The following is a 23,871-nucleotide window of genomic DNA, read 5'->3' on the forward strand; positions in this document are numbered from 1 at the left end:
CCTGCACAGAGTCCAAACCTGAATCCTATAGAACACCTTTGGGATGTTTTGGAATACCGACTTCGTGCCAGGCCTCTCCAACAGACATCAATACTTCTCCTCAGTGCAGCACTCTATGAAGAATGGGCTGCCATCCCCCAAGAAACATTCCAGCACCTGACTGAAAATATGCCTGCGAGAGTGGAAGCTGTCACAAAGGCTAAGTGTGGGCCAACACCACACTGAATTCCAGCATTACCAATGGAGGGTGCCACGAACTTTTATGTCATTTTCAGCCAGGTGTCTGGATACTTTTGATCACATAGTGTACGTCTAGCAATCACGTAATGTGATTTTGTATAGGGCCTGCACCTACAGCAATGCCTTAGTGTTGCCGCAGTTCTATAAATGTTTATTATTTTCACCTCCAGTTATTTGCACTCTGCAGCTGAAAGCTGACAATCGTGCTGCTAGCTGTTGCTGATTTCCTCCGAAAAGTGGAACCAAAACCCCAACAACTCAAAAACCCAAACTTCCCATATTCACTACATCAATTAAAACATAACTTATCTACCATAAATATACAACAGACAAAACATCACATTTACTGTAGAAAAAAACGAAACAAAAATTACTTTCCAACAAAAGCCTCTGGCAATACCATTAGGTTGACCACCACACGCACAGATGCATGCATGCACACACACACACACACACACACACACACACTTGGCCTACATCCTCTCCACAGCACGAAAAAAAAACACGTGAAAAATACAAAAATTCTCAGGGCACTCTTCCACCAACAATACTCATCTCAGTGAGACTGCATGTTGGAAGGGCACCTCTTCCCCATCTCTATAACTGATTTAATTGCGCTCCAAAACCCCTCTGGCCTGGTAGTGCAAACCCCAGTGTCATTCCTTAAACTCAATACTGTGGTTAAGATTGTAGCCCATCTTCCCCAAACTCCTGTAAGACAAATATGCATCAGAAATTATAGTACTACCCTCCTGAATATATTCCTCAATCAGACACACAGTTCCCTCTTACTACAACCCTGCAAAACTCTAAAAAAATAATCACCATACACACCCCCTGAAATAATGGACCACCCCCCCCCCTCTCCCACCCACACACCAATCCAGCAACTGCCCCTCCCATACTTCCTCATACCAAACTGTGATTCATCAATTTCAACAACAGCCCCGGCCCACCAAACTTCACCCTATACTTCATGTATTCCAAACAAACCTCTCAACAAAATGAAAACCAATCCAAGACAGTTCTCTCACTCGCATCAGTCTCAAGCACACAAAAACTTACTGAGGACCAATAGCAAAAATAATAAGTAACCAAGACAATCTGCCTCATGGCCAACCTAGATTTATCGAACCAGGTACCACATCTTGTCAACCGCCAGATATTGTTGTGTTGATAATGCCACATATAAGTGTCTCTGGTACGAGCTGACGGAACTCTCATCAACCTCATGTCACCAAAAATGTGAAACCTAACATACTCAGCATCAAGACCAAATATCTGCAGAAACTTTATGACGAACATTATATCACCACCCAATGCAGAATGGGAAATACAGAAGCGTCCGATCCCGCCCGTCTGCTTTGACCCATGACGTCACAAATATGGCGGAAACAAAAACAAACACACACACTTTCCACAAGAAGCCTAATGACACTAACGGGACAAGTGCGGGAAATGGGGTGTTTTGGGTGGGGGGCAAACTAAATATAAACAAATTTAGACTCCTTGCGTAGCTACAACGTGTAAGTGAAGACAGCCATGCATGAATACCCACCCACCTCCCCAGGGGTCGTAACCCCTGCAACCCATAGAAGATAAAGATTCTTCAGTAGTTGATTAGTGTTTTTTGTCTTTTTAAAAAAAAATCTCACGGGATAGAACGAACAGATCAGAAAGATAAATATAATAAACTAAAACAGAAATTGGAGGAAACAGATAATTAAAATAAGTAATAAGTGTTTTTAAATTTTAAAAAAATCTCACAAGATAGAACGAACAGATCAGAAAAGTAAATAAAATAAGATAAAACAGAACTGGAGACAGCCACACTCAAACCAAACTCCGCGCCGTCATGACGTCACACACAACAACACCCTTACGTCACGGGTCAAAGCCGACGCGTGGGATCGGACGTTTCTGTCGACCCGCAGAATGTAATAATACACTCACGAACTTCACTGTCATATCCACACCTAACAAAAAAATAATAAAAATTATACTTCTTCCTGCACAACAAACCCCAAACTAATCAGACCTAACAAAGACACAAAACACGTAAACAAAAAAAACTTAATAACTCACTGAAGACATTTCCACAACTCATGTTACCACACCAACTACCTAAACTCAAAACCATATTAACACGACGACAATCAAAACTCAAATGAACAACGTGTGGCATTCTATCCAGAGGGATTCCTGGTTTGGGCACTCTTAAACTGGCCATTCAACAGGTTGTAATGACATGTTATTTTTGTTATTGCTAGATTTGTATGTTGACTGACTTTGTTTGGTAAGTATTTTTTTATGATTTTATTTTTGGGTCAACTGAAGCTACTCATACCAGATGTCAGCTTTGTCCAGTATGTTAATGTCAGTGTGGAGTGGGACATCGTACATGTACAAACAAAAAGAAAACAGAACATAGCAATATTTGTTTCTCATCATTATTAGTTATTGTACTGTAGGTTGTGGTGACAGATTGGTCTGTAACATAGCCCAAGGTCTATGTTAGAATGGAATATGACAGGCTTTGTGTTGGTGAATAAGAAATCCTAGACGCCATGACAAACTGATCTATAGCACAGCCAGACACAACAGGTCATCCTATGTGATTACCACGTACTGTACCTCCACGATAACAATCTCTGTCTTTGTGGACCAATAACTTCAACCTCTTACTTGGAACATAACTCTTACATAAAAGACACTAACCATTTCCTCTACTGACTCTTCAGAGTTCCTGTAACTTTACCAAGCGGTTCCCTGATCATCACAGTTGTTCCCTCTACAATAACATCCCCAATGCCTGTGGCCTTCCCACCGTTCAACATTACCTTTCCCTACACCAGACAGACTCCTTCCTATATCCTCACCCCCAATTACTTCTCCTTTGAGGATATCACCAAAAAACAAATTTTCAATACAACTATAGGCAGCCATATGGCACCATCCTGCTCATGGGTCACATACAAAATTCTTCCTAGCCACCCAGAATCCCAAACCCCTCACCTGGCTTAGATTCACTGCTAGCATCTTCAGCATTTGGACTGAGAGTTAGCAAAACCTATTCACAATACCTCAGACCCTAAACACCTCCACCATTTGCTTCATCTGGTCATTCTCAGATCACATCACTTTCTCAATATCGAACTGTGTTTTACAGATGTCTCCAGCAAGACCTCTATCTACATCAAACCTACCAACCAACTTCCACTTCAACAGCTGCTATCCATTCCAAACCAAGAATGTAGCCTAACCACCCACAGCCAATGCATCTGCAGTAACGAACAGCCCCTCTTCAAATATGCCAAGGGCCAAATTGAGACCTTCGCAGGCTGAAATTACTCTCCCCACCTTACCCAGAAACAGATCTCACCACCTGGACTTCCTAGTCACCTACTGTGTTCCACATACCCACTGACCAGTCATAAGAGAGTACCTTCATTGTGACTTAGTACCACTCCGGACTGGAGTAGCTGAATCATTTTCTGCACCAGGGTTTATACTATCCCTGGTCAAGCCCTGAAATGAGAGATATCCTCCCCACCAATCCCACAGGGGAGTTTGCTGCCCACTCAACCTGCATGTTATCTTTGTCCATCCCTATTTCATACTGCCAAGATAGAGGAGAGTCTGTTTGTAATAACATGGCAAAAATGCCCCCCCCCCCCTCCCCCGAGAAATTTTAAAAATTAGAAAGCCTCATCTAGGACTTCAAACACTATATTTCAGACACTTTACAATCCTAAATAAAGAAGATTTCCTAGGAATCAAAACAACCGTAAATGAAGAAATTAGGTCAAGTGGAAAATGCTAAAAATTAGTTTAGTAAATGTCAATGATGATTTAGAAACACTTCTGTAATTTTCCAATACAAATGCCTTGAACCTTGTGACATAACTTAGTTTGAAAGTAGTTTTATTTCTATTCTTTAAGCTAAAACAAGCAGAATGAAAAATTTTCATCATCACTCAGCATAACCCATCTTAGTAAGCCGTAGTGACAAAAATCATTTGCAGACAGGTTTACTATGTACTCAGGAAGGAAATCTATAAAAATTTTAGAGCATGTGATTATAAAAATGTAAATAGTATCCGTTATGATTTTTCTTTAAAACTTAGAATTGTAAATTGTCTATTTCCATATTTTTTTAGTAATTTCCCATAACTCCATAATTAAGGTGATAACTCAGTGACAGTTATGGACAAACCATAATAGGCCTAGTTGGCATTTCTGTCATTCAACCCCTGCTCCCAGCCCCTTGCCCCATGGCTCATATCCATAGACTTGATCCATACATCCTCCCCACTACCACCTATTCCAGGCCTGTAACAGGAATATTCAATACCAACATACGGAGGGCCAACTGGGAAAGCAGCTACGTGGTGTAGCAGCTTAGCTGCAACTGCTGTGCACCATTCTATGTATGCATGATCACTATCAAGCTGTCTGTCCACATGAAAGTCCAAACTGTGGCCAAGAGACAGCTGGATCACCCAGTTGCCAAGCATGCCACAGAACATGGTGAGTTTTACTTTAACAACTTCAAGTGAGAATTCCTCTACAACACATCCTCGGAAATGCCCTGGGAAATACGGAAGCGTCCGATCCCGCCCGTCTGCTTTGACCCATGACGTCACAAATATGGCGGAAACAAAAACAAACACACACACACACTTTCCACAAGAAGCCTAATGACACTAACGGGACAAGCGCGGGGAATGGGGTGTTTTGGGTGGGGGGCAAACTAAATATAAACAAATTTAGACTCCTTGCGTAGCTACAACATGTAAGTGAAGACAGCCATGCATGAATACCCACCCACCTCCCCAGGGGTCGTAACCCCTGCAACCCATAGAAGATAAAGATGTTTCAGTACCTGATTAGTGTTCTTTGTCTTTAAAAAAAAAAAAAAATCTCACGGGATAGAACGAACAGATCAGAAAGATAAATATAATAAACTAAAACAGAAATTGGAGGAAACAGATAATTAAAACAAGTAATAAGTGTTTTTAAATTTTAAAAAAATCTCACGAGATAGAACGAACAGATCAGAAAAGTAAATAAAATAAGATAAAACAGAACTGGAGACAGCCACACTCAAACCAAACTCCGCGCCGTCATGACGTCACACACGACAACACCCTTACATCACGGGTCAAAGCCGACACGTGGGATCGGACGCTTCTGTCGTCCCATGCCCTGGCCACAGCTTTTGCTAGTCCTTGTCCCCAAACCGTCTATCCACAGAGTACACCTTCATTGTCCTTTCCCCCCTCTGGATCTCTTCTCTCCCATAACCCCCTCCCTTCCCTCCCCCCAATGCCTGCTTCCACATTCTTTCTGTGCCCACGAGTATACCTGCCTTTCTCCTCCTTTCTCCCTTCCACATCCCCCTACGCAGCCTCTCATTGCTACTCATTATGTCTAACCACAAAAGTAATAAGCCCACCTTATCAAGTTTCTATCTGAAAGAGGATCCCAAACTATGATCTCCATAACTGTAATGAAAATTTGCTTAGAAATATGAAATAGTTACAGATAAATGACGTAGCTGTAAACAAATAAATTCTTTTCTTCCTTCTTTCTTAACATCGCAGATCATAGTACGTACATCATGCTGCACACATAAATAAGTAACGTCCTGCCAGAGGAAAGGCTTAGTAACAGGATCCAAAAGATTCACTAATACTTACCTTGTTCTCAATGTTTCTGAATAAAGTGTAATGTTCTACTTAAACAAACTTATTGTATGGGTTGATGGAAGCAAGAAATATAGCCATTCTCAAAAAAACGGAAGGGGGTTTAATTAATAAATAAATAAATGTACACTAATGTATCAATGCATATTTACAACCAGAAGTTTGAATGCGTGTGTTTATACATCTACAACCAAAAACACGAACGATTTCGGCAGTATGACTAGCCATTATGGTCATATGTAAATATTAATAAAAAGAATCGGCAGACATCATGTAAACCACTGACCAAAACAAACAAATTATCACTGTTTCATGAGACTTTCGTCTACGTTTCACTTAGTAAATTTTCATGTATACATAGTTACTTACTGAAACAAGAAACCGCTTACAAAAGCAACTCCCAAAACACTGAGAGCAAAGTAATTGCGTATTTTATATAGAGGTGTACCTCTCGTTCTTCTTGGTTTTTGCAGTTCACTAACCATTTCCTTCGGCTTACACTGAATATTGCAAATTTTAAACGCACTATTAGTTAAGGTTCTTCGATGAAACTTCACGATATCGTTACAGATGTCACGGAAAACACTCAATTCTTCTTTACTATATAATAAGACGTTAGAGTTTTTACAAATTTATTGTCCACTTCTTTCAAAATCTCTTGTTTGAACCTCGCCTGCCCTCCCACTACATTCGCACAGGCCTGCGTCAACAACTAGTAACAAAAGACACTCGAATGAGTTCCATCAGTTTGGATACCATCTTTGTTGTGTTTGTTTTCTATACAAAGTTGTGGATCATGTTTGTACGCAGTGTTTCAAGAATTTTATCATTTTTGCCCGAACGAAGCACCTAGTCAAGAAAATGTTGTCGACATGTACGATTTGGTAATTACAATTTATATTTATCTGGGATAATTAAGAGTTGGTTTGTTGCGTTAGATTGTCTGGTACAGTAATTAATTATGAAAAGTAGCTTTGTATTGCGACGTAGCTTTAAATGCAGTATATCTTGAACATTATTTATAAACTCAGGCGCAGATCGGCTAAGCTAAGTACAAGTTCTAATTGCTAGGAAGCGCTTCTCCCGATAATAATATTTGCTGACATTTAAGCTTAAACCTCACGAGTAGCAGGCTCATGTCCTTTATAGATATTCGAAAACAGCCTTACCAATGTGTACCTATACATTTAAGATAGCGCTGGAATCTTTTAACTCTGCACTGCATATTTTTTTTACTGAAATCTGACAGTAAATTCATAATCCTAACACGCGTAGAACAGGTTTGCAGCAGCAGGCAGAAAATTAATAGCGGTTTACAATAACAGGCATACGACGACTTCTGAGTTATCCAAATTTCTCCATGTTAACGTAAAGACAGTGTTTTCTTTTCTATATGAAATAGCCAGTTGCGACATATTTGTAATGAGGCAACATACCATAAGAATTCGCGTGTCTAGGACACCGTGGCGAAAACCTGACATTGTTGTATTACCTAGAAACCTATTTAACGTCCAAGTAATGTTTGTTATTGATGAATGTTGTTAAACTGTAAACTTGTATATTTATTGAGATGATGTCATCGCATTTTCACTCGCTCTCTTATTGACTCTTCCCAACACATGTAGGGTGGCATACAAAGGACCAAACGTAATAAAAATTTTTGTGTGTACTGATACCAGCAGTGACATATAGTGTCAAGTTACATCAATGTCATTAACTTCTAATGGCTTTGGCTTGTTCTTGCAACTGCCTTTCTATTTTTTCCGCCCTCTTCATTTCTCATTAATTTTGACACTTTGTTATCTCCAGCATATCCACTACAATTTCTTATCTTAGCCTACCCTTTGATGCCTCCTATATTTTTTCCATTCAATGTATTTGTTAATAACTTATTGTGTGCCAAGTTGAATTTCATTTTTTCAGCAGTTCCAGAGAGATTACAATGCTCATTAATTTCTTCAAAATTTTTTCATTACGCTAGTTTTTTCCCCTAGAGTGATAGTGCTCCCTCCCCTGAAATCGTGATGTTGATGACAGACCCATCTCTTGTGTAGACTGAGGTCTTGGTTAGGTGGGAAGATGATAATTTGGTTGACAGTTGGCAAAGACAATGAATGTGAGTGTTAAATAAAGGTCGTGGTAACACATTAATCTGTAAGGTAACTTGTCTATGTTCACACCATATAAATGCACGTTTCATTACAGAAAACTAAAACAGCAAGGTAAATTTAGACAACCTATATTACATAATATACAGATTTCTCTTGAATGTTTTGGTATGCAGGCTACATATGTTGTACATAAACCACAAAATATGGAAGATGGATCCACTATGAAACTTTTACCAGTATTCTTTGTCTTGGATTGCTTCTCATTAGCCTTCACTAAAGCCATATTCCCACTATTACCAAGCCCATTTTGATTGTCATCTAGTGTCCAGCTTGCACAGTCATACAGAGCACTCAAGATGATAATCTCAACAAATAGTTTTTTTCTTTTCCAATCTGAACATTTTACTTGTCCTTGTTTCGTTGAAGTCACTTTTTGATGTTGCAAATCTTTTTAAAATTTCCATGTGACATCTGCTGTTGTCTGCTAAATTACAAGATTTATCAACTTTTACTATTTTATTTACTTCACTTTTGGTGTCATGTATCCTCATCTTTCATTTGCTTCCTAGCACGATGTTGTTTGTCGGGTGTTTCTTCCCCTGTTACTTTTAAGTTCAAACTCTTTCGGAATTGTTGCAAATTAGCTATTTATGTAATAGCATCTTGCAAATCTTATGCAATGAGCAGGAATTCTATTCACTTTAACTTTGGATAATTTTGCAGGTTAATTGAAGCCTTCAATGCTGCTTCATCAACTGCCAATTAAACTGCTCCCTTTCAGCTAACAGTAACCTAGACCTCGGACTATGTTACTGATCAGTATGTCATCGTAACTAAGATTGCATATTCACATTTGTTAGCTTTGACAACTCATAGCTAAACTGTCACTTGTCAGTCTGGTATAGACTTAGGGCTATGCAACAGACACATCTGACACCACAGCCTACATTCAAAAAACTAATATATATGCAAAGAAAATATTGTCAGTGTTCTGTTATCTGTGTGTTTGTACACATGTATCACACACATCACCATTACATCATGAGTCATATCCAATGTCCAGAATCAGTGCATTCAGTCGATCTCATTTTGCTTTAAAGATTTTTATATAGCTTTTTTTATGAAAAGGTAAAACATATGTATAGTGCTAAGTAACCAATAAAATGAGCAGTGCTAAAACAGTTGTATGACCCTCTTATACTCATTTTTAAATGCCTGCATCAGTCTGATTCACATGAATGTGATAGTTTATAAAATATTTTAATTGTACCTTTGTTAGTCTCTGTATCAGTTGTCACATGAAGATCTGTGCAGAGTGTGCAGTGAATGGAATTAGCCTAAGTAACTGTGAAGCCCTTTTGTTTAAAAAGAAAGAAGTGCATAAATAAGGCTTTAAGAAGCAGTGAATCCTTTTTGCATTGACTGGAAAACATTACTTGAAAGATAGATTATGAGCTATATTCTTTGTAAAATTTTTACACCAAGTTCCTGATTATCTGGATGTGGGTTATCCAGTTTGCAGATTATCTGTGGATATTGGTGATCCTTGGAAGAAAAAACAACCTGAAATATTTTGTTATAATTAGCACAGATATTTTTGTTTAGAATACACTCTTACGCATATGATAAATGTTTTGCCGCTGGAAGACAATGCAGGCCCCAATTCCACCGCCATATATCTCTGAAATATTTTTGTTTTTTCACATTTCATCTTCAGATAAATGTAGGGACTCTACCTGTAAGATATTTGTGTCTGATTCTGTGTTTTTATGTTTGTCTATTCCATTTCCCAGAAGCTCAAAGTTGAAAGTTTTTATCATCATCATTATTCTTATTTGTAACATGGTTTCTGGAAAAAACAAATGTATGTTGGATTACCCGTGTTTTTGGTTATCCACGCACTGTCGAGTCTGCATTTACCCACATAATCATGAGACTGTTGTTTGTGGATAAATTGATCATTACTGGGCCACTCCATGGTTACAGGTGTCACATGTGGACATGTTTTGAGTAATATATTTAGAATAATAAGTTACATATATTTTTATTAATAGCCAGAACAGATTAACACTCAACAGTCCTTCCCACCAAAGAACCCACAAGAACAAATGTTAGTTGGTACAGAGATAATTAATCGCACATCTTCATTATGGATATGAGAAAAGTGAGCCCCATTTTGCCAGATGACAACTTCAAATTTTCTGTGAAACTGAATAAGTACAGGCGGTTGCCCCAAGTATGTAACATACTACAAACTGTGTGTGGCAACAGTATATGGAAAAGATAGGTTGTTACACACCACATAGATGATGCATTGAGTTGCAGATAGGCACAGTGAAAAGAATATTAGAAATAAATAAGCTTTTGGGCAGACACACTCCTCAGACATAGACGCCTCACACATTATTTAGTTTGTTAGTTGGCTGGGCAATGGAGGTTGGAGATAGGGAGGAGGTAGAGAAGGACACACGAGGCGAGGAGGTAGTGTGATAGTGTGAGGCAGGTCTTCCCACAGATGACTCAGCAGCTGCACAGCAAGACGAAAATAGTTCAAAGGGTATTCACACAACAACTCACACATACGTGGCTACTCCCTCCTTACCATATTGTTTTTATCCTGTCCTGGACAATATTTTACACAAAGTAAAGGAAAAGAAACCACTTACCTGTTGCTGACTGATGTGTGGCACATAGAAACACACTACAGAAAACTGTTTATACTTCCTTTCAAGCTTTTGTCTGTGTCTAGTAGAATTACACACATTCATACACACAACCCCACAGGCACCCGAACACAAATGTCTATGGCCATGGCGAGACCAACTGTTCCTTATCAGTAGCAGTTGGCTGGGCGATGTGAGTAGGGAGGAGATAGAGAAGGACACACAGCTGCACAGCAGGACGAAAATAGTTCAAAGGGTAGAGCATATAAAAGGTAGAGAGGGGAGGTGAAACGGGAAGTAAGAAGAGGAAGGCAGAGATGAGATGGAGACAGTTAGAGAGGAGAGAAAAGGAGAAGCGTGGATAAGGGAAAGAAAGAGGAGAGGGAGAGAATGCTCACTTGGGGGGGGGGGGGGATTCCATGATCTGGGTGGGGAGGGAGTTGTGTGACTGAAGAGACAAGGGAAAAGGTAGTGTGAGGCAGTGGAAACGGCGTATCAGAGGTGTAGACAGGGGGACTGCATGAGTACAGGCTATTTTGCAGAGACAATTCCCACAAGTGTAGTTCAGAGAAACCAGTCATGGAAAGGGGCTATCCAAATGACTTGCATAGTGAAACATCTGTTGAAGTCATTTGTGTTCTGGTGCGCAGCATGTTTGGCAATTGGATGATCAAGTTTTCAGTTTGCCATAGTTCGGCGGTGGTCATTCATGCGAATAGACAGTGCTGTACAGCACTTGCAGCATAGCTGATTTACAACATGGCTACTTTCACACATGGCCCTGCCTTTTCTGTGTAGGAGATTGTTGTGACTGGACTGCAATAGGAGGTGGGGGGGAGGGGGTATGTAGGACAGGTCTTGCATCTGGGTCGTCTGCAAGAGAATGACGCATGGGTTGCAGCACTGGGAGCAGGATTGGAATAGGGATGGACAAGAATATTCTGTAGATTGAGTGGACAGTGGAACACAGCTTTGGGTGATGTGGTGGTAAGATGTAGTCAGAAACCTGCTGAAGGATGTGGCTGAGCTTTTCAAGACCACAGTGATTAGAGGGATGCTGGTTGGTGGCTGGTTAACAGGTTTGCTGGTGTCTAATGCGGAGATGGCGTGGGAGATTTGTTTATCGATGAGCTGGTAGGCTACTTTAAGGTTATCGGTATATTTTGACAACTCCTGTGTTCCACTGCAAATTCGGCATCCATGGTGGTGATGCTGTAAGGAAGAGACTTTTTAACATGGAACAGATGTGTTTATTGAGCCATCTGAGAGATGGAGATCCATATCTGAGTAGGTGGCTCGTTGACTTGAGAAAAATATCAGGGGAAGTGTATTTGGGAGTTTGTGTTGAGATTGTGAAGGAAAGAGCAACGATTGTCCGTGGCAAAAGTCCATATCATCAAAATGTCATGAGGGAATCTGAACTGGACAAGGGGGTTTAGGTGCTGACTGGAGTGGAAGAATTCCTCCAGGTGGCCCATAAATATGTTGGCATAGAATGGTGCCATGAGAGCATCAGTGATGACACTGTAATGGATTTGGCCTTCAGGAGTGAGATAGTTATAGGTCAGAATGTAGTTGCTAAGAGGATTTGTGAATTGTGTTTTATTCATCTCATGTATGTACATTTGCAATCCATTTGGTTTGTGTACAGGAGACATGTCAAAAATTTATAATATAGTTACAATGCTTTTTTTCATTAATAAATAATAGCACTACAATAAATAATAACACTATAAGGATATTTCTTGGAATATGTAACACATTGTATCCAGCTTAAATTTCCAGTTTGTCCTGCATGAATTCATCCACTGAGTAATAACACTTCAGTGGCAGCACCTCATATAGCTTTCTTTTAAGCGAACCTAAATCCATCTGCATCAACTTGTTTCCTTTTACTTTATTACAAATTTTCATTCCCATGTATTGAAGTCCCTGGGTATACCGTCTGAGGCGGTGGGTGGGGAGCATAAAATTTTCGTTGTTTCTGGTATCATGTGAATGGACAAAATGGTTTCCCTTCAATAATTCATGTCTGGTATACAAAAATATAATAATCTCATATATGTATAAAGATGGCAGAGTTAATATTTTAAGTTTTCTAAATAATAGTCGACATTGTTCTTTGTGATTTGCAGTGCACATATTTCAAATGATTTTTTCCTGTATTTTTAGTATCCACACTATGTTTGCCGAGTTACCCCAAAAAACAATACCATACCTAATAATGGATTCAAAGTAGCTTGTATATGCTACTTTTCGTGTGTCCAAGTCAGTTGCAGTTGATAATATTTGCATTGCAAATGCAAAGCTGCTCAGTTTGTTTGATAATATTTGCATTGCAAATGCAAAGCTGCTCAGTTTGTTTGTCAGGTATTCAGTATGTGCTGCCAGTTCAAATTTTGATCTACATTTAAAACTTAGAATTTGGCAGAGTCAACTTCTTCTACATCTTGGTTGTTGTGCACAATCTTAATCTGCTCACATTTTGACTGTTGCAAACAGAACTGATGGGGAGCTGATATTTAATGGGAAGTCATTAACAGAGAAATAGTACTGGGCCTAATATGGAGCCTTCTGGAACACCCTGAGATATTTTTTTCCAGTCAGATAAATCATATGCACCATTTGAAGGGATGCTAACGCTTTGCTTTCTGTTTGATAAGTAGGATTTGAGCCATTGTAGGGCACTGCCGCTTATGCCATACTTTTCAAGTTTGTAAACTAGGGTTAGGAAAGAGGTAGTATATCAAGAGGACATTGGGAAATATTGTGTTCCACAGCAGCAAGGCTAAGGGCAAGGAGGATGTTAGTGTAAAAGGACGTCGCATCTACAGTGACTATCAATACGTTTTGTCGTAATCCAAAAGAAATTGTGGAAAGGCAGTGGAGGAAATGAGTGGTATCTTGATGTAGGATGGGTTGTCGTGAGAAAACTATTCATACTAGCTGTCGAGCTCTTCTTCTTTCTCTAGTAGAAGTATATGCATTTACATAAGCAACTACATAGACAGCCAAATTCTCATGCCTGTGACCAAAGCAAGACTGACTGTTGCTTACCGATAGCAGCTGCCTAGGTGATTGAAGTCGGAAGGGAGTGGGAAGTACACAAGGCAAGGACATGGTAGTAGAATAATGTGAGGCAGGTATTTCTGCAGTGGCTGCACAACAAGATGAAAGTAGTCCAGAGGATAGAGCGTATAAGAGGTAGGAGAGCGGTGAAGTGAGGGAGGGGGGGGGGGAGAGACTGTCCATGTTGGGGGGGGGAGATTGTTCGAGAGAACAGTACATGATCTGGATGGGGAAGCAGTGTTGTGGACAAAAGGGAGAAAGGTAAAGGTAAAGTGAGGCAGTTGGAAACAGGTTAACGAAGGTCTAGGCCAGGATGATTCTGAGAGTGCAGGATATACTACAGAGACAATTCCCACCTGCATAGTTCAGAAGGGCTCCCATTCAACCCTGTATCAGCAAAATCTGTTAAAATGATGAGACTTCATGCTTCAAGGCTTTTTTTCAATTGGCATAGGTGTCAACTTTGATGCTTGGCAGTGGAGTGATGAACCGAAAGATTCAAAATTTTTATGACCATTTCTTCAGTCAGTTCATCCATAGTCATCTGCTTCATGTCAAGAATATCCCAGTCCACGTGAAACCACTGCCTGAAGACAAGTGCGCTGTCAGGATCGTGTTCATCAAAAACTTATTCCAAGAAAGTTTCCAGTACTAATTTTCCTGGGCAGTTTTCACATTGATGGAGCATACATTCCTTTGATTCTGGGATACACACCATTTTTAGTCAGTCATCTTCAGTTGACTGGCTGCTAGCATTATCTTTAAATTTTGGTGGATAGTAGACACACATACATAATGTATTCCAGATGCACTAACTATCACACACGATTTTGGGCATAATCTACAGAACTGTGAGCAGCCAATTTCAGATCCATTTAGCTCACGATATTCAACAAATATCTCCTTCAAATTGCTGAGTGACAAGTATTTTTGCTTCTAGCTTTGGCTCCATTTATTCAAGTGGAAATATGTTCTTTCTTTCCAGGACACATTCAACTGCATTCTTCACCCTCAAAAAATTGTGTAACTCTTTCTGTCATCACTTCAGGAAGTGTGCCTTGCTTTTTCTTAGGAACAGGTGAAATTCCTTGTTCTGCTTTTTGAACCAAGTATTTAGTAACTTTGAACTGCTCCATTGTCATATTTATAGACCAACCTTGTGGCACCAGTGTTAAGATTTGTATTTTTTCTGATTGATTCACTGTGTGTAGATTCTGCTTCATGTCTTCGATGAGTTTATTGAGGCGTTACAATTTGTGCATGGTTGGTTAGTACTTTGGTTCAACAGACTTTGACAATCAATATTGCAAGCTGTTCAACAATAATTTCCTGTGCCTCATTAATCTTACACTTTGCATAGCTGCACTGATTCCGTGTGCTTATTCATTGAAACTGAAAAGATGCCTATGGCTAACAGAGTTGTGTTCATACTTTCAGAGACTTCCATGCAGCAGTAGGGTCATCAGAATGTGTGGATCTGGTTTCGTTCAGTTGCTTCAGATGAAATTTCTTTCTGCAAATAAGTACATAACTTCTGGCCAGGCCTAACACTAACTCTCAGCAGATCCAGCATCTTTTCTGCAGCAGCCACTGGAATTTGGTCGCAAATCTTTTACAAAATTCAGATTTGGTCAATAGCAAGACCACAATATGAAGACATGTCCGTGATTTGTCATGTAAGTTTAGTTCACTTTGTCTTTATATCATTTTGATCTCCTGCACTGTACTCCTTGAAAAACTTTGGATAGTCCTTTTTGGATGTGTAGGTTATCAGATGGCAGTCAGAAAAGTCATGTGGACAGCTGCCAATAGCACATGTCAAAAATTCAGCTAACGTTCAAATTCAAATCATATGCAGTTGAATATAATTACTTCAGATGAAATCTGCAATATGTAAATTGAAATGTATTATGAATATTTAGGTTAATAAATACATGTATAGATAAACAGCCATGTCTGACCTACTTACCATAGGTAAAATACCACAAAGACACAAACAGTTACACAAGAAATTCATAAAACAATAAGATATCCATAGTGAAAATGCGAGAACTGTAAAGTCTCTCATAAGATTCCTAATCAGTGAAACATGAAATTTTACAGTCCTTTAATATCAAAAAATGGCCAAATGTATTTACAGTGTCACAGTGGCATATCTGTAGCACCAGGAACCTGAAACAATACTGACTACTTAGTGGAAACATGTGGATTTTGAATTTCTCTCAGAAATACTCTCATGTATGAAGTTTCAAATTTTACCATTAGTTTTAATTACATTTTGCATGCAGTCATAGTCAGTTGATAAAGAATCAGGTGGGGGAATCATAATTGATTTTTTTGATACCACAGAAACTTATCTCATTTGTGGAGTCCTGCAGCCATCTTAGAAACTCAAACCCCAGTGTAAATATACATTATTCATGTACTAAAAAACTTGCTCTTTGCAAAATAACACGGCATATAGATCTTCTGCTGGTGAGTGGCTCGCCCTCAAAGTAGAGTCCAAATCTGTTGCGACAAAATTTGGTGGGAATTTCGCCATGAATTAACAACTGAACAGCCAAGTGTACTACTTTTTTGAATATACCTCTACATTTTATGCTAAAAATTGCCACGATGTGCCAGATTTCACTCTTATCTGGAACTAGGGTCAAAATTGCGTCGTTCTGCAGCAACGCACATTAACCAGATGATAACCTGTTAAACATAGGCCTATCACTTTTGAACTGAAGAACAATGAACCGTAAAATTTCGCGCAGCTGCATTTTCGATTTGGAGCTACTTCACTGCAACATAACATGAAATTTGGAGAGGGTCAAGTGGGAACCTTCTATGAGTTTTTGGTGATTTGACATGGAATGACCTGTGGGAGCATTGTACCCAGCCACACTGGGGCATCCAGTAGGGAGACTTGGGGCTTTGGGTTTTTGGAGTAGGTAAAAGTTTGGAGTACGGGGATGGGGTGCCAAAGGAGGGTGCTGATGTTCAGATGGTTTATTTCCTCCAGAGTCATATCTTCATGACTTATTATGGTGAACACTTTCTTTGCACTGTCTTATCATGCACTGTTCTTCCTCATGCTACAGCTTTAATTACTCTCTAGGGTTTGCCAACCTTACTGAGAAATTGAATTTGGCATGATGTCTGCATACACTTACATTATGCTTCATATGCTGGGGTGGAGGGATTTAAGGTGGATGAAATTCATAAAATTTTGAAATGTGGTTGTTTAGGTCTGGATTTTCAGAACACTATTCCCTGTCTGTGGCTCCTTAACTAACTTGACATCTTTCGTCACAAGTGATTTCCAACTGACATCATTTGTCAAATAAAACTCTTGTATTTTCAGTTTGCTTCTTCATTTATCTCAGTCCATGCATTCTCGGAGGTTTTTTGCTATAAAAGAATACATACTGCATCAATCCAGGTAGATTTTTAATGAATTTAACGAGAGCCACCTTCTCTTACTTCGGTTCTTCAGCAGAACTTTCTGGATTCACTTAAGAGCTGTTGCCAAGCATAGTGTGCATTTGTAGGACACTAACGGAGATGACAGTTGATAAAAACAGAAAACACCTTCCTTCTTTGTTTCTCTGTATCTTCTCTGACGGTCAGCATGTTTTAGGTGTTGCATTGTAAATTTTATCTGTTCTGTCCTATCTGTTGCCTCATTTTGTCTGGATCAGTCCTCAGTTTTTGCCTCTATTTCAGAACATAATCCTTTGATTCCATTCTGCAGAAGTTAAATTTAGTAATCAAACGTGGTGGTTTTTATGTAATTTTGTGATCTTAAGATTTCTTGACAAATCAACTGTTCTCATTGCTGTCAGGTGTCCTCATCTGTGTGCAGATGTTTTCAGAACATGATATTCAGACAGCATACCTTGTCGTCATCTTCGGGTGGCACCTGTAAAATTACTGTCTTAGCTACATCAGCCTCCTTTATACTCTCACCACTGTTCAACCCATTCTCTCACTACCCGGCCACACACCACATTGGGTGGAGTGGTGTGGGGTTGTGATGCAATCGCCAAATGGTGAGCACGATCTCCTTTCTCTCATTGTTTCTCCTGACCCTGTCAGGAGGGGATGTCGCCATCGGCTAATATGACTTCAGTTGGCTGAGAGCTGGGCCCCACCCGTTACTGGAGAGCTGGGCCCCACCCGTTACTGAGAGGGTAGTCTTCATCTGTATTGATCAAGCTATCAGCCACTCGCATTTCAGCAGCCTCCTTTAGAACACAGCTCAAAAGGACGAAGTCTGCCTTAGCACTTCCATTTGTTCATATTTAATTGAGACCCAGTAGCTACGCATTATTCCACATCAAAGATTTTATTGTTTGATTAAGGGTTGTGCATTTCCTGTGTTCCAAGCAACTTTCTTTGACTGTCTGCACATTCTGTCCAATACTGCATTACCACATTTGCATGGAGTAGAGAAGTCACCTGGTTTACGGAAGGCCAAGTCATCTTTCTGTTACCTATTAGAGCACACATTTTTGAAGGTGAACAGAAAACACATTTAATGTTATGTTGAGCCAAGATTATGCCAATTTTGTTTAATAATTTGCTGTAGTACAGCGAATAAGCCATTGTTTTATCCTTCTCATTGTGTTCTATTTGCTGGGCCTGTACCCTCTGCCTGAAAGCGTATCTGATTTGTCTATCACCTTATCCATTCTTCTTGAATATGTCCTTAAAATGACCAAGCTTTCAGCCCCACAGTGACTGTCCTCATTAAATTGTTTTCGCATTTACATTTTCTCTCTTCAGTAGCCACTATTCTGAACAAAAATATGACATCGCCATGGGGTGCCTTTTGTCACTGGTTGTGGCAAAATTATTCATGGAGGATTTCAAGAGGAAGCTCTAAAAAAAGCTGCAATGAAGTTCAAATGCTTTTTCAGATATATTGGTGGGACATTTGTGGTGTGGCCACACAGGAGTGGAAGGCTCAGGAGTTTCTCCAACAACTGAGCTCTCTGCACCCCATCATCGAATTCGCTGTGGATGTGAAAGGGAATGACGAGCTCCCTTTTTGGGTGTACAGTCAAATGCAAAATGGACAGCACTATGGAACAAAGTGTGTAGGGAGTAGTTACCCACACCGATTTGTATCTCCATGTCTCCAGCTGCCATCATCCTTCACAGCGTGAGGATGTGCTACGTACACTGGCCCACAGGGCCCATGCAAAATCTGTTGACGAAAGCCAACCTACCAAGGAAGCCCATCTACCTTTAAAATAGCTGCACACATGACAGGCATGTATGGTCAAGTGTTTTGCTTAAGTCCTAAACGCATCCACGCAGCTCAAGCATGCTTGTACAAGCATCAGTTCATACCTGAAATACGTTGAACTCGGACAGCAATGCTGTCACTTGTCTGGTCTAAGAAAGCAAAAGCTTTTACAAAGATATGGAATTTCCTGCATGTTGCTGGCTGCAGTTATGTAAAGGATATTTCAGCTGCAAGTGGCTCATTTTATTTTAATTACAAACATACTCATAGAATGGTTCTACTTGCCACAGAAGATGTTAGTTATAGATTTATTGTATTCTATTTAAACACAAATGGCAGAATGGTGGTGGTCTTCAGAGCAGAGATTTTTTTGGGAGACTTTAACAAGTCACTGAGCATTCAAAGTAGACTGAAGTCGCAAATAGTTCACAGAAACTGCTACATGTATTCATGGAAGATGATGCTTTTACTTTGAGGACTGACATTCACTCTGAGTGGCTGTGCAGGAAAAAACATTACAGTGACTGTTTATTCAGAGGGCATTTTATTGAGCATGTTTTGTCATTTCTGCAGCATTCTTTAGGATTTTCACACCATGAAAATCTGGAAGCAAGCCACATTGATAAACTAAAAAACTGTTGCATTACATAATCATTTAATGACCACTATGGGTCAAACATATGCTCCTTGTGGTTCTCTAAATTGTGATGACAAGAAGTACAGCAAAATAAATAAATGCTGGCATAACTTTAGATAATGTTGCAGAAGTATTTCACTTGATGCTGAACGCTTTAACCGTTCATGAACTAATTTGTAAATGAAGACGAGGTTCCTCGGCAATAAAACTTTGTGGATTAATAAAACAAAATTACATATGAACATTCTGTATAAACAAATAAAGGCAAATATCTTTAACTCTAACAGTGCTATCGTAACTTAACTCCTGGCATTCTTGAATACTTATATAACTTTCTTCAAAATTAGTTGCAAACCATCTGGATGTCTCTTGCTAATACAGAAAGCTAAACAAATGAAAATTACACAGCATTGGTTTGTATAGCTCGAGGTGCAGCAGTCCCTAATTTATAACTACTGTTCATCCCCCCCCCCCCCCAATGGTAATTTGATCTCAGTGAATTTATCATTTTCATTACTATATCTTTCTCCACTGCAGAATAAATTGTCTTAAATGAAACCAGAAGCTGATCATAGCAGCCTTCCTTTATCATGATATACCATTGATTTGATATTCTACATGGAAAGCTGCTGTCCATAAGCACAAATCTTCCATCAATTTGAAGTTGATATGTTTCAGATTGCTCCGCATGATAACTATGAAAACCATCTCACAACTGATGTATGTCTGTACAAGTGTCCCTATTGTTAGTACACACACTCAAATATGCACATATTAGTATGCTTGTGCAAGCTTGCATACATGAAAGTCGATCAAACGATTTTTATGGCCATGATGCTTTCCCAAATTCATCGTACACATGCTCAAGCAAGCTTACATGAAATACTTGATATTGTGTGCCTGCCAAGCATACAGTAACGTGTAGTCTGCTCTAAGGCATATTAAAGAAGAAAAATACAGCATGAGATAAATCTGACCTCCTTTGAGGCAGAAGGTACAGGTCCAGCAAATAGAACAAGACGAGTTGTATAAGACAGTGGTATACAGTGTGCAGTATTGGATATGGTGGAAGACTTTGGGTTCTGTTGAGCAAAATACCTGGAACACAGTAGACATACCAATCTAAAACAGTCAACAAAATCTGCATTTGTGGAACACTGCATCGCTATAAAGAGTCAGTGATGTGTGAATAAATGGAAATAATAAGACAGATGTAACTGTTTTGGTATTGTGTTTTAAAGGAGTCTGTTGAAATACACATGTGGCGAATTGCCTGATCAATAGAGACAGTGGCTTCACTCTCAGTAAAACGAGAGATGCAGCCATCAGCCAGTTGAAATTTCAATGTTGGCTGAGGATAACCACCCTCTCTGTAACACACCACCTGATATGGAGTGAGGGAAGAGGTAGAGAGCGATAAGAGTATAAAGGAGGTGCAATGTAACAAAGGTGCTCATTCTTAAGTATCAACTGGAGATGATGGCAAGGTACATGGTTGAAATATTTTGTCTTGGAAAGAGCTGCATCTGGCTGGACACCTGAGAGCAATATAAACAGTAGATTCACCAGGAAAGCTTAAGATCTCACATACGTTTTCTCGAATGGGAGGAGTCTTATTGAGCTGGTTTCGTTTTGCAACAGGAAAGAATGTCTCGTCAGCTCTTACTGCTTGATGATCGCATTCGGGAGGACAATGGTTCAAACCCATGTCCGGCCATTCTGATTTAGGTTTTCTATGATTTCCCTAAATTGCTTCAGGCAAATGCTGGGATGGTTCCTTTGCAAGGGCATGACTGACTTTCTTCGCCATCCTTTCCTAATCCGATAGGACCAATGACCTCGCCGTTTAGTCCCCTCCCCTCAAATCAACCAATCAACTAACTATTTGATGAAGTTCTGTGACAGGGTGTAATGCAAACATTCCTGAGGATTGACCATCATATACAAGTAAATACCACTGGATTGTATGAAGAGCAAGTCTGGTTCCTGTAAGAGAAAGAATCCGGTAAACATATTGGCAACTGGATACAACATACAATGAATTGCCCACACTCCACTTAACGATTGCTTGTTTACTGTTGTTTGATTGATTGGAGTGAGTTAATGCTGTCTCTTGGACTCAAGTATACCACTCACAAATACTGCTACAACCAAAAAAGGCTCCATGTTCGAACGTCTGACAAAAAAGGGTAACAGCTACAAGAAGAGCATTGATGAACCATAAGCAATATTTTGAGGAAAAAGCTCAATTACATGGCAAAATCGGTTTTAGAAAAGAGACCCAGTTTTGCTCCAACACTGGCTGCTATACCTGTTTTAGATATCAGCAGTGGTATAGAATGACAGCTTTCCGCCCTCCCCATTGACAATGGAGAAGAGTTACGTCATGAAACAGGCCCATAAACAGCAATGCCCTTCCTCCATAGACAAACATCCCAAAAGCAGAAAGAACTGCCATTTGAGAACTATGGAATGATCCTGTAATAGTCATTGCATGTGCATCGGGTGATGCTGAGGGAATTAGATTAGGAAATGAGACACTTAAAGTAGTAAAGGAGTTTTGCTATTTAGGGAGTAAAATAACTGATGATGGTCGAAGTAGAGAGGATATAAAATGTAGACTGCCAATGGCAAGGAAATCGTTTCTGAAAAAGAGAAATTTGTTAACATCGAGTATAGATTTAAGTGTCAGGAAGTCGTTTCTGAAAGTATTTGTATGGAGTGTAGCCATGTATGGAAGTGAAACATGGACGATAACTAGTTTGGACAAGAAGAGAATAGAAGCTTTCGAAATGTGGTGCTACAGAAGAATGCTGAAGATAAGGTGGGTAGATCACGTAACTAATGAGGAGGTATTGAATAGGATTGGGGAGAAGAGAAGTTTGTGGCACAACTTGACTAGAAGAAGGGATCGGTTGGTAGGACATGTTTTGAGGCATCAAGGGATCACAAATTTAGCATTGGAAGGCAGCGTGGAGGGTAAAAATCGTAGAGGGAGACCAAGAGATGAATACACTAAGCAGATTCAGAAGGATTTAGGTTGCAGTAGGTACTGGGAGATGAAGAAGCTTGCACAGGATAGAGTAGCATGGAGAGCTGCATCAAACCAGTTTCAGGACTGAAGACCACAACAACAACAACATGTGCAGACAAAGGAAATGCCACAGTACTACTCCTGCTGTTAGAGTAAAATTGCAGTTATACAATGTACTCGAGCTTCCAGCATACAAGGATTTCAAAGGAGGCAGAGTAAAGCAAATGATCATCGAGCTTCTGCACCAGTCCCTTCCTAGGGAAATCATCATAAAGTTTTGACAGTGGACTTCTACTCTATGGCGTACCAAAACTTCATACAAAAGACGTTTCTCTACAGTTTATTCTAAACGACATAGGTGCACCTATGCACCAACTGACCAAACATCTGACAGCAGTATTAAGCCCCAACATTGGTAAATGTCAGCACCACAACTCTGTACATTTCATTTGACAGCTGCAAGAACTATGCGTTCACAAGCAGGACCTTATGGTGAGCTTTGATGTGGTGTCCCTCCACACCAGTGCCATTTTCTGAATCCTTCAAGCTTATCAGGGAGAAATTCAGCCCCACAATGACTAACCTCTTCGAATTGGTCCTCATATCTACAGTCTTTCTCTTCAGTGGTGACTATTATGAGTGAAACGAATAGTGTCCCCTTGGAGTAACTTCTGTGATTGATTATGTCAAACTCATTCAAGTAGAACTTTGAAGAGAAAGCTTGGAAAAATCTGCATTGAAGTTCACGTGCTTCTTCAGATATCTAGATGACATATTTGTGGTGCGGCTCCACAGTAGTGGAAGGCTCAAGAGCTGCTCCAACATCTGAATTCTCTGCACCCCACCATCAAATTCACCATGAAGGTGGGAGAGGATGGCAAATTCCCCTTTTGGATATTGTAGTGAAGTATAAAGTGGATGGTACAATGGAATATAGTGTGTATAGAAAAGCCACCCTCACTGATTTATATCTCCATGCCTCCAGCTGCCCTTCACAGCACGAGGGTGTGCTGCGTACACTGGTCCACAGGGCCCTTGCAATGTCAGACAAAGAAAATCTACTGAGGAGGCTCCACCAGCTCAAAAACATGGAGTCAACGAATAGAACACGATGAAGAGGATAAAACAACGGTGCATATGATGTATGCCAACAAAGTACCAAACAAAATT

General features: G+C 39.8%; 2 protein-coding genes across 5 annotated transcripts in view; one reads left to right on the forward strand and one right to left on the reverse strand.

Annotated features, from left to right (window-relative positions):
* LOC126195221 (uncharacterized) overlaps positions 1-6,715 on the reverse strand; it is a 196,770-nt gene extending 190,055 nt beyond the window's left edge. Inside the window, exon 1 of one of the 2 annotated variants that reach the window (XM_049933743.1) lies at positions 6,397-6,715. The gene's annotated coding sequence lies outside the window, so the exon portion shown is untranslated. Of the gene's footprint in view, positions 1-6,317 lie in introns of both variants that reach the window. The other variant, XM_049933742.1, reaches the window with a different exon arrangement.
* LOC126195222 (fibroblast growth factor receptor substrate 2) overlaps positions 6,692-23,871 on the forward strand; it is a 45,546-nt gene continuing 28,366 nt past the window's right edge. For 2 of the 3 annotated variants that reach the window (XM_049933744.1, XM_049933746.1), the window contains exon 1: positions 6,692-6,832. The gene's annotated coding sequence lies outside the window, so the exon portion shown is untranslated. Of the gene's footprint in view, positions 6,833-15,228; positions 15,468-23,871 lie in introns of all 3 variants that reach the window. The other variant, XM_049933745.1, reaches the window with a different exon arrangement.

The sequence above is a fragment of the Schistocerca nitens genome, chromosome 7, assembly GCF_023898315.1.
Source record: "Schistocerca nitens isolate TAMUIC-IGC-003100 chromosome 7, iqSchNite1.1, whole genome shotgun sequence".
NCBI classification, from domain to species: domain Eukaryota; kingdom Metazoa; phylum Arthropoda; class Insecta; order Orthoptera; family Acrididae; genus Schistocerca; species Schistocerca nitens.